The sequence below is a fragment of the Heterocephalus glaber genome, unplaced genomic scaffold (assembly GCF_053883595.1).
Source record: "Heterocephalus glaber isolate CG9 unplaced genomic scaffold, H.glaber_assembly_v1.0 deba00001564, whole genome shotgun sequence".
Classification (NCBI taxonomy): domain Eukaryota; kingdom Metazoa; phylum Chordata; class Mammalia; order Rodentia; family Bathyergidae; genus Heterocephalus; species Heterocephalus glaber.
The window spans coordinates 20,862,716-20,875,199 of NW_028258351.1; the positions used below are offsets into that span (position 1 = coordinate 20,862,716).

The 12,484-nt window shown below is 36.2% G+C and overlaps 1 protein-coding gene across 8 annotated transcripts in view; it reads right to left on the bottom strand.

The window, feature by feature from the left end:
* The window catches only part of Stx8 (syntaxin 8), a 279,691-nt gene that overhangs the window by 111,346 nt on the left and 155,861 nt on the right, over window positions 1–12,484 (bottom strand). The gene's annotated exons all lie outside the window — the stretch shown is intronic.

The following is a 12,484-nucleotide window of genomic DNA, read 5'->3' on the forward strand; positions in this document are numbered from 1 at the left end:
TAAATGGAGATGATTTTTCTCCCCCCTCCTCACATAAAAGAGCCAAAAAGCAGGACAACAGATACCACTAAAACTCACAGGTTCATTAGGGAATATTTTTAAAACTACATGCCAATAAACTGGAAAATCTAGAAGAAAAATAAATTTCTGGGCACATACGACCTACCAAAATTGAACAAAGAGGATATAAAAATCCTACAGGGACCAATAACAAGCAATGAGATTGAAGCAGCAGCAGCAGCAACAAAAATTTTTACAAGACTTTTAAAGAAGAACTAGTACCAATATTCCTCAAACTATTCCGTAATATAGAAAGGAAGGGAATTCTTTCAAACTTATTCTATGAAGCTATTATCACCCTGCCACCAAAACCTTATAAGGCTGATGTCTGTCTGTCTCTCTCTATATATAATATTTAACAGCTATACACATATATATCCTTGATGAAAACAGATACAAAAATCCTTAAAAAAATACTTATAAGTAGAATTCAACAGCACATTAAAAAGACCATGTGGGGCCAGGGATTTAGCTCAGTGGTGCCGCTGCCTGCCTCACAAGCGCAAGGTCCTGAGTTCGATCTCCAGTACCAAAATAAAAAATAAATAAAAGTTGGATGCATTACAGGGATACAAGAAAAGTTCAACATGTGCAAATCAATAAACATAATGCCACATATAAATGGAATCAAAATAAAAATCACATGGTAATCATGACAGACGCAGGAAAAGCATCTGAAAATTCAACATCCATTAATGGTAAAAGCCCTGAGTAAATTATGTATAGAAGGATCATAGCTCACTATAATAAAGTCTTTATGTGACAAACTCATATATGACATTACACTGAATGGGGCCATACTGAGTGGGGAAAAACAAAAATAAATAAAAAGCAGGAACAAGACAAGGTTATCCACTCTTACCATTCATATTCAATATAGCACTTGAAATGCTAGCCACAGGAATCAGATAAGGGAAAGAAATGAAGGGAAATAAATAGGTAAGGGGGAAGTCAATTATCCCTATTTGCAGAAGATAGGATTCTATACTGAGAAAACTCTAAAACTTCACCAAAAGGCTCTCAGAACTGATAAATTCAGGAAAGTAGGAGGACATAAAATCAACATACAAAAATCAATAGCTTTTCTATATACCGATAATGAATTCACTGAGAAAGAAATCAAAAAAATAATCTCATTCATAACTGCCTAAAAAAAATGAAATGAAATACCTTGGAATAAATCTAACAAGAGAAGTGAAAGACCTCTACAATGAAAATTGTAAAACACTGAAGAAAAAAACGGGAAGATTTCCCATCTTCATAGACTGAGAAATTATTTATTATTATTATTATTATTTTGGTACTGGGGATTGAACTTGGGACCTTGCGCTTGTGAGGCAGGTGGTGGAACCACTGAGCTAAATTCCCAGCCCAAGAAATTATTATTAAAATACCATACTACCAAAAGTAATATACAGGTTCAATAAAATTCCTATCAAAATACCAATGCCAATCTTCACAGAACTAGAAAAAAACAATCCTAAAATTTATATAGCAGCACAAATGACCAGAGAGCAATGCTGGAGGCATTATAATTCTTGATTTCAAAATACACTACAGAGCCATATTAACAAAAACAGCACGGAACTGGCATGAAAACAGACATGTAGACCAATGGAATAGAACAGAGGGCCCAGAAATAAACTCATGCAACCACAGCTACATGGATTCTCAACAAGGGTACAAAACACATAGATTAGAGAAGAGACAGCCTCTTAAATAATGCCGGGAAAAAAGGGGATCCACATGTAGAAACTAAACCCCTTTCACTCTGTACAAAAATCAACTCAAAATAGAACAAAGACCTTAATGTAAGACCAGAAACTTTTAACTACTAGAGAATGACACAGGGGAAACACTTCAACATACTGGCATTGGCAACAATTTCCTGAATAGGATTCCAATAAATCAGCAAACAAAAGCAAGGACTGACAAATGGAATTATATCAAATTAAAGTTTCTGCACAGCAAAGTAAGCAGTGAAGTGAAAGACAACCTACAGAAACAGAAAATCTTTGCCAGCCATGTGACAGAAGATTAATACATAAAGAACCAAAAAACTTAACAACAAAAGAATAGTAATCCAATCAAAAATGGGGAAAGGATGTGAACGTACCCTTTCAAAAGAAGAAACATAAATGTCCAATAAATATATGAAAAATGCTTAATGTTGGGCTGGGGATTTAGCTCAGTGGTTCTGCTGCTTGCCTTGCAAGCGCAAGGTCCCGAGTTCAATCCCTGGTACCAAAAAAAAAATGCTTAATGTCTTTAGTCATCAGGGAAATGCAAATCATAATTACAAAGAGATTTCATCTCATCCCAGTCAGAGAATGGCTACTATAAAAAGAAAAAATTACAAATAGCTCCCTGTTAAAGTACTTGCCTAACAAGCTCAAGGCCCTGGGTTTGATCCCTAGTACCACCAAAAAAAAAAAAAATTAATAAAAATTTTTAAAATGCTGGTGAGGATATGAAAACAAAGGAATAGTTATACCTTAGTGGGAATGTAAATTAGTACAGCCACTATGGAAATTCCTGAGAAACTAAAAATAGATCTACCATATGATCCAAATAAACCACTCCTGGGCATACAAGGGGGTGACTGACAATTATGGTGAATGTTTAAATTAAAAAAAAAAAAAACTACAGTAAAAGATATTTGCAAGAATGATAGAATAAGTGTGTTTGAATTGAAGGGGAGTATTTTAAGTACCCTGAGGGGAATTCATGCCAATGTGTCTTTTACTGTAATCATTTTTTAATTTAAACATTCACCATATTTTTTTAACTCACACCTTACCGGTCAACCATTTACGGAAATTTCTGTCAAATAAAAACAATGTGGTGTGTCCTCATCCAGCTTAATCACTAGATCTGGCACTATACAACTTGTAGCTCTTCCCCAAAGTCAAAATGATCGTGAAAGGTAAATGTTTTGAACTGATTCAGGGCACCGAGGCAGTTGGGACAGTATAACTAAAGACAAAAAAGACTTTCAGAACTGCTTCAGAAAGTGGCGGGATTGATGAAATAAGTATGTTTGATGTGAATAGGAATAATGGCAATGAGTCTTTTACTATAATAATTTTTTAAAATTAATTTTTACTGTATTTTTTGATCATCTCTCATATATCAGAAAGTAATGAAGTCAGTATACAAAAGAGATACCTGCATACTCATGTTTATTGGGGCACTATTCACAGTAACCAAGATATGGAACCAGCATGGGTGCCTGTCAACAGATGAACAGATAAAGAAAATGTGATGTGTGTATATACACAATGGAGTATTATTTAGCCACAGAAAAGAATGAAATCATGTCATTTGCAGGAAAATGTATGGAACTGAAGGACATCCAATTAAGCAAAATAGATCACAGACAATTATCATATAGTTTATCTCACATGTAGAAACAAAGAAAAGGAATGACCTGAAAGTAGGAGACAGACTATTAGGGTAGAAGAAGAGGACTGTGGGGGAGGAGAGGGAAAGGGGAGAAAAAGAAAGGGTAAAAGAGTGGATAGATATGATCAAAGCATGGTAAATGCGTTTATGAAAATGTAATAGAGAAATTCACTAATTTGTGCAATTAATATGCATTAACAGTTATAAAAAGATATAACAATAGCAGAAGTAGCAGATAATGTGGAAGCACTTTTGGAACTGAGAAATAGGTGGAAGCTACAAAAATTAGGAGGAGCTGGCTAGAAAAACTTCAGAAGATTGCTATAAATAGAACATTAAGGGTAATTTTGGTGAGGGGTCAGAAGAGAACTGTAGGGAGAGTACAAATCTTCTTAGAGATTACTTATGTGGTTGTGACAAGAATACTGTTAGAAATATGGACAGTAGGGCTGGGGATTTAGCTCAGTGGTTTCGCTTCCTGCTGTGTAAGCACAAGGACCGGAGTTCAATCCTTGATACAAAAAAAAAAAAAAAAAAGGACAGTAAAAGGTCATTCTGATGAGGTTTCAGATGAAAATAAGGAATGATACATTGAAACTGGAGTAAAGGCAATCCTTGCTATATAGTTGCAAAGCATGTAATGACACTGAGTCCATGTCCTAGGACTTTACGGAATGAAGAGACTCAAGGGTGATGAACTAGGTTATCTGGTGTAAAAAATATCAAAGTATCAGCAGGTGTGGTAGTGCACACCCCATAATCCCACCATTTGGGGAGGCTGAAGCAGAAAGATCAACTTTGAATCCTGTCCAGACAACTTAGAACCTGTTTCAAAATAAATAGTGAAAGCCAGCTGGGGATGTAGCTCAGGGCAAAAGCCCTGAGTTTAATCCACAATACTGAAAAATAGAAAAGAAAAAGAAAAAAGTAGCCATGCAGCACAATGAATGTTTTGATGCTTAGATTAGTCACTGAATCTTTCTTTTTATTCTTTTTTATTTTTGGATGAGGTAACTTAAAGATGATTTACAATTAAAGGTAAAGTAGAATGACCTGGAAAAATTTCAGGCTGGTCATGAAAAGAATGAAAAAGCATGTTCAGGAGAGAATGCTAAGTGTATGGCCAGGTGACCGACCATTTATTAAAAAGATTCACAGGCTTAGAAGGGAGCCAGGTGCTATTCAGTAAGACAATGGAGAAAGACATTTCAGAGCTCTCTGAGGTTGGTTCCCATCACCAGTCCAGACTCTCAAAGGGCAGAAAGGTTTCAAGGGATAGGCCCAGAGTGGCATCCATGGGCTTGTTGCTCAGGGCTGCCTTAGGGCTCTGCTCCTATAGCTTACCATGATATAATTCAACCATCCCAATCCTGGTTCAGTTGGACCTATTGCTCTGGAAGGTACAGTCAGAAAGCCTTGGGACCATCCACATAATGTTAAGACTGCAGGAAGCATGGCTTTCTTCTCACAGTTTCAAAAGAGGTTACAGAACCCTTGAGGGCCCAGACAGACTTATTGCAGGGGTGGAGTTACTACTCCATTAAGACAATACCTAGTGGAGTCAAGGGATTTGCATCACCCTTAAGACCCCAGAACTGTAGAGCTATCACCATACACTAGCCTGGGAGAACTGAAGGCACCGGACTCCAATTTGGAAGAGCTGCTCCTTGGCTTAAATCCAGTTCTGGGGCTGGGGGCCATCCCCCAGAGCCTTGGAGGCCTACTTTCCACTCCAACGTGCCTAGGATATGGATCATGGAATCAGAGATTGTTCCCTGGGTTTAACACTTAAAAATCACTTTCCCCTTTGGATTTACTTAAGACCAATTAGCCTTATTTTCTTGCCTATATTTTTCTCTTTTGGGATGGGAATGTCTGTCCTCTGCCTGTCTTAGCACTGTATTTTAGTAGCAGACAACTTGCTTGATTTCACAGGTTCACAGCTGGGGAGAATTTGCTTTAAGATGAATTGTGCCTTGAGTCTCATCTGTATCCCAAATTAGATTAGATTTGACTTTTTCCTTTTCTTCTTTTTTTTTCACTTGCCTTTTAAATTGGTGTTGGAACAAGACTTTGGGACTGTTGGGATAGAATGAATTTATTTTGCATGAGTGATGGACATGAATTTAGGGGGCCAAATGCTATGGTTTCAATTTGTTCTCCAAAAGCTCATGTGTTGGAAACTTAATCTCAAAATTAATAAATTGATGGTATTTGGAGGTGGGACATTTGGAAGGTAATTAGGGTCAGATGAGGTCATAGAGTGGGGGCCCATGATAGCAGTAATGATTTTATAAGAGAGACCTAAGCTTGTGTACTTGTTCTGTCTTGCCAGGTGATGCCCTGTGCCATACTATGACACAGAGGGCCCTTACTAGATAATAGCTCTTTGATCTTGAACATTCCAGGGCCAGGAATTTAGCTCAGTGGTGCTGTCACCTGACCTGAAAGTGCAAGGTCCTGAGTTCCATCCTTGGTACCAAAAAAAAAAGTGGATCTATCTCCAGGGGCTGGGGATTTAGCTCAGTGGTTCCACTGCCTGCCCTGCAAGCACAAGGACCCCGAGTTCGATCCTTGGTACCAAAAAAGAGAGAGAGAAAAGTGAACATCCCAACCTCCAAAATACAAGAAATTTCTTTTTTGTAATAAGTTACCCAGACTCTGGTATTATAGCAATAACAAATGAACTAAGCCAGTTCTTTTCTAAGAATTGATATAAATAAATGTTTTTCATATAACTGCAATATTTAAGCCTCCCACAAAACACAGTATCATTTGTACTCTTTCATGTAACTATCAGGCTTCAAAGTTATAATTTCTCATGGTAACAAAATATTCATTACATTAAATAACCATTCATTATGGAATAGCCCTTATTGAATACTGAGAATGCCTTTTCTATTTCTTAATGAGTCAATGAATTCTTTATTCCATTATCATTTTCATTCTCTTGTATCATTTCCTTTTATTTAAAAAGTTCGATATGACTGTTTTATGAACTTCAAAACAGACTGCCAAATTATTTTTTAAAAGGTTTACACTGCCACTGTTGGTTGGTTTGATATAATTTATTCCACTTGTCAGTAATTCTGACCTCAGAAGGTGATTTTCTAGCCCCGGGAGCCTAAGGGAATTCCCACCCTGCAGACCACAGCTACTAAGGTGGGAATTCCCCTAACCACAGTCTATTAAGAGCAAATTAAATACAGCTTTCAGAGTACAGGCTGTGAAACAACCAGCTGATTATTTCAGATTCCTGACAGTTGAGCCTCCAAAGAGAAACTGATATCTTATTTCCTGACAAGTATTTACATTTGTTTCCAAGAAGGAACTTACATTTCTATCATGTGTTAATTTGAAATACCAAGTGCCACAACAACACCGAGTGGGAAAAAATGGACAATGTAAAGTTAACAAAAAACTGATAATCAGGAACAGTAAGAAATGCTGTATGATATCAAAATGTTGGGCTCTGTTCAGTTCATTTGCCCATTTATTGATCAGATTATTTGTGGGGTTTTGTTGCTGCTGTAAAGTTTCTTGAGTTCTTTATATATTCTGGATATTAATCTTTTGTTGGAAGAGTAGCTGGCAAAAATTTTCTCGCATTTTGTAGGTTGTCTCTTCACTGTTATTTCCTTTGCTGTACAGAAGCTTTTTGATTTGATGCAATCCCATTTGTTGTTTCTTGCTATTATTGCTTGAGCTATTAAGAGTCCTATTCAGGAAATTGTTGCTGGTGCTTATGTCTTGAAGGGGTTCCCCTATGTTTTCTTCTAGCAGTTTTCCAGCTTCAGATCGCATACTTAGATCTTTGATCCATTTTTAATTAATCATATTGTGATGCAATTCACAATAACTAAGCTAGGTACCTATTTACTCATAAGTGGATAAAGAAAATGTGGTATAAATGCAGAATGGAATATTATTCAGCCATAAAGAATAATGAAATGATGTCATTTACAGAAAAATGGATGAAACTGGAAATCATCATGTTAAGCAAAAAAAAAAAGCCAGACTCAGAAAGACAAATACTGCATGTTTTCTCTCAAATGTAGAATCCAGAAAGAAAAAAATAGACAATATGAAAATAGAAGGGAGACTGACTAATTAGGAATGTAGAAGGAAATGGGGAGGTGATAGAAAAAGGGAAAGAGGGGAGTTGAGGAGTGGAAATAATCAAAGTATGTTAAATGTATGAATATGTCAAAATGAAATCCATTATTCTATATGACGAATATGTACTAAAAGGAGAAAAAATATTGGTCTCCAGTTATATTTCATAATTTTTTCTACTCTCAATTACAGCCTCAATAAATTCTATATAAAAGAACAACATGTGCTATACATTATCAGACAAATTTGGTGCCTTTTTAAACTCATAATGGACTCCAAAGATTGTAGAGTTATGTTACTATGGCTTTCTTCAATATTGCTAATAACATTTCAAGACAAATGGTAAAACACAGACAATGAATAGAGTTTTCTTGAATGCATTGTTGAACTCCCTCTAGTCTGTACTTTTTTTTTTTTTTTTAATACAGGATTTCACTAGGTAATTCAGTCTGGCCTTGAACTCACTAGGGTAGCCCAGGCTGGCCTCCTGCCTCAGCCTCCTATGTGCTGGGATTATAGGTATGTGCCACCACACCCAGCTTTAGTCCCTATATTTGAGTCCATATTAAAAATGCTCAATGGAAACTAAAAACGAGGTGGGGTATAGTGATCTCTAATAATACTGTACACTAGGGACAAATGTTAAATATATTACAGAAAAATAGGGACAGAAGGAAAGACTGACCTTTAACAAAGGGAAAATAATAACTCACCCATGGCACTTATGGCAGGACAGTTGGAGGAAAACTCAACACAGCCCCAAGCAAGCCTCTACAAACTGTTCACAATTGGAAACCTAGGGAACTGTCCCTGCCTGGGAGAAATCTCCCTTGGCCACACCTGCTTGCCCTTTATATATGGCCAGGTGGGCCAGGCTAGGCAGAAAGCACAGGTTCCTCTTCTATTTCCTCCTGACCATAATGTAAGGCCTTTCATCTGGGCCTGAAATGTGCATTACACTGCAATGGAACTCTTCCCAACTTCTAAAATAGACATGTATGTCTGAGTGCAAAGATGAGCACATGGACAACAGATATAAATAAGGAGTTCAAAATAAAGGAATATCCAAGCATTATTCCAAAGAATGTTATCCTGCCTTTCTCCTTCTACCTGGGAAATACAATTCTGTCATGAAATGGACATAACGAAAAACTGTATGGATTCACTCATTCATGGTACTGATAATTAAATCCAGAGGCACTTTACTGTACAGCTATATATACTGCCAGTTGTTTTTATTTTTTGTTTTGAGACAGAGTCTTGCTACGCTGCCCAGGCTGGCCTCAAATTTTCAATCTTTGGCAGAGTAGATGGGATTGCAGGCATGTGCCATCTTAAGCAGCTCTGGGTTTTGTTTTTGTTTGTCTTTAATAAGATTCAAGAATACACTAAATCGGGCTGGGGATTTAGCTCAGGGGTTCCGCCGCCTGCCTTGCAAGTGCAAGGACCTGAGTTCAATCCCTGGTACCAAAAACAAAACAACAATAAGAATACACTAAATCAGTGCAGTAAGATCAGAGAGCCATCCTGTTAATGCAGGGAATGAGGTCATGGAAATAGAGCACTGAATGATATCAAACTATATAGGTTTCCTAGAGTCAAGTTCTTGAGAGTATCACAGAATGGCAATAACTCATATCTCTGCTTGTGGCCCCTGAAGCCACGGCAGTCAGATCTTTGGCCAGAGTTCCCCCTAGCTACCTGCATCATACAGGCACTTCTTGGTTACTCCTCCCATATTACAATAAGGTTTGCACAATGTCCTTCTTAACAGCATCAAAGGATTGCCCCAAACCTTATCTGCCCACCTTTAATGTCCGTGTACTCTAAATTACCTGGAGCTGCCATAAACATACATTTTTAAAATATAAAAAAACTTCTTAGTACATTTCTTTATGACAAACACACCAATATCACTTGCACGCTTCTGTCAATCATTAAAGATCCAAACTGTAAGAACACAAGATAAGTGGCAGAAAGACCCAATAGAGTAAATAATATATGCAAAACACATTCAGTGTAGAGGGCTAAATGGCTGAGAGCATTTGCCCCACGCTGCACTAGCTTCCATTGGCAGAAAGCATGCAGAAGGATTTAGAGCTAGAGAAAAATATAAATGAATAATGTGTCAAAATGAACTGTTAGAAGTGCACATGCACATAGATACATATATATATAATTTTGTTTCTATATACACAAATGTATATACCTATTTTATGTATATTAGGAGATATATTTTATATTATATGCTATTTTTCTGAGACACGTCTCTCTTGGAATATTTCAAAGACAAAAAACATAACATTCTCCCAAGGTATATGTGTATACCTCTCAAGTATCATTTCTGAAAAGTATTTTCAGATGATGAAAAAATGAATAGGGAAAAAAAAAGAAAAAATCGGCTGAGTTACTATATATGAAATGTAATATACATTATAACTGTTAATTGTGATTATCAACTAGACTGGATTAAAAGCTGCCTAGTAAGACTGGTAAGGCACAATTCTGGATGTGTCTGGGTGGCCACGGGTGTGACCTCAAGGATTGTGTCTGGCTCCTAGCCCTTTCCTCTCAGGAACTCTTTCCAACTCCCTCTCCTTCCCAGCTACCATGAAGTGAGCATCTTTGTGCCACCACACTCTTCTGCCACGATGTTTCTTTCTTGGAACCAACCAGACATAAACTGAAACTTCTCAAACTGTGAACTGAAATAAATCTTTCCTCTTTTAAATTGCAGGTATAAGGGATTTTGTCCCACCATTGGCAAAGTTGACCAATATATACATCATGGTAAGCAACAAACCCATCAAAGATAAATCTAAATATAATATTGCTGACATTTAATGCTGAAATTTTAAACTTTTTATCGTAAAACATAAACTCAAATACAGAAAAATTCAAAAAATACATTAACAGTTTAGTTGACTATTAGAAGTATGTGTACTTGGTTTTTGTTTTGTTTTGTTGTGCTGGAGATCAAATGTAGGGCCTTGCACATGCTAGCCAAGTGTTGTACCACTGAATTATAATTCTAGCCCTATTTATTACAAAGTGAATACTCATTTAATAATTACCTAGCCCAAGAAAAAGGTAAAAGGCTGAAAAAAAATCTCAGTAACATCATTCTTACCCCATGCTCTCTTCTAATTATTATTTCCCTTCCTCTTCCCCTAAAGTAAATACCACTCTGACTTTTAATAATCACTTATCTTATACATGTTTCTGTACAGTTTTACCACGATAAAAAATATCAAAGACTCATATCATTTTGCCTCCACCTATGTAATAACTAATTCAGGGAAGAATCGCCAACGGATGTTAAATACTGGATAAACAGTTGTTGGGAAACCAGTATATTTACAGTCTCAAGGTATCATCCCATGGTTACATCCCTGTAGGATTTAAACCAGAGCCAATGTCTCATAATATAATAATTAAAATGTCCAGGATATAATACAAAATTATGAAGCATACGAGGAACCAAGAAAATCTCATTGTTGCAGAAAAGATAGTCAACAGATGCAATGCTAAGATGCCACAATTGCTGGCATTATCTGACAAAGATTTTAAAGCAGCTATAATAAAAGTGTTCTAATAAGTAATAGTAAATACTCTTGAAACAAATGAAAAGATAGAAAATTTCAGCAGTGAAGATCTACATGTAAATTTTGGAGCCAAAAATTAAATAACAAAGTAAGGAAACTCACTGTAAGGGGTCAGTAGCAGAATGGAGAAGATAGAGGAAAGAGGCAGTAAACTGGAAGATAGTTCAATAAAATTACTAAGTAAACAAGAGAAAAGAGACTGAGAAAATAAAAATAAATAGAGCTTCAAAGGCTATAGGACAATGAGCAAAGATTAAATATTTAAGTCACTGGAGTTCCATAAAGGAAGGGAAAGAGCACAGGGGAGCAAAAATAGTTGAGGAATTAATGGCTGAATTTTCCTAAATTTGACTAAAAACATAAACTTACATATTAAAGAAGCTCAACAGATCCAAACAAGATAAAAACAAATAAAATTTCCAGAAACATCATAACCAAACTATGCATACTAAAGACAAAGAAATCTTGACTATAACTAAAGAAAATTACATGGTACTTACAGGGAACAAAGATTTCAAAGACAGTGAATTTCTCATTAGAAATTAAAAAGGCCAGAGGAAATGCAACAATGCTTTAAAAGGTTTAAGAGAAAAGAGCTGTCAACACAGAATTCTAGATCCAGTAAATGTACCTTTTAGGAATAGAGGTAAAATAAACATTCTCAGGATTAGGGGGTGTAGCTCAGTGGTACAGCACTTGCCTAGCATGTATGAGGCCCTGGATTTGACCCCCAGCACTGTAAAAAGGATAAAGACATTTGCAGATAAAGAAGTACAGTACTGAGAAAATCTTTTCTGAGCAGATCTACTCTAAATGAATCACTTGGAAAAAAAAAAAGAAGAATCACTTGAAATTCCTCAGCTAGAAGGAAACCTGGAACATTGAAAATGAAGACAGAGCAAAAGAAATAGTAAATATCTGGATAAATGTTTCACCAATTGACTTATTTAAAATATGTCTAACAGTTAAAAGCAAAGCTTGTACTGTCCACTTTTCAATGTATGTAAGTGTAATACCAAAAGAGAACTAAAAACAAAAGAAGGAGGGCTGGTAATGTTTCTACACCCATTTGAAGAGGCTAAAAATTGATTCTATATAGAGTACAAAATTTTAAATATATTTTTAGTAACCACTAAAACAATCTATGCAAAGAGACACAGAAAAATCAATAAAAAATTGAAATGGAACACCAAAAACCTTCACATGTATGATATAATTTATGGGATATTCACCAAGAAACACAACTTTAGTGATAGAAGACAAGTCAGCCAGTGGTGACAGGGGTTAGGAATGAAGGA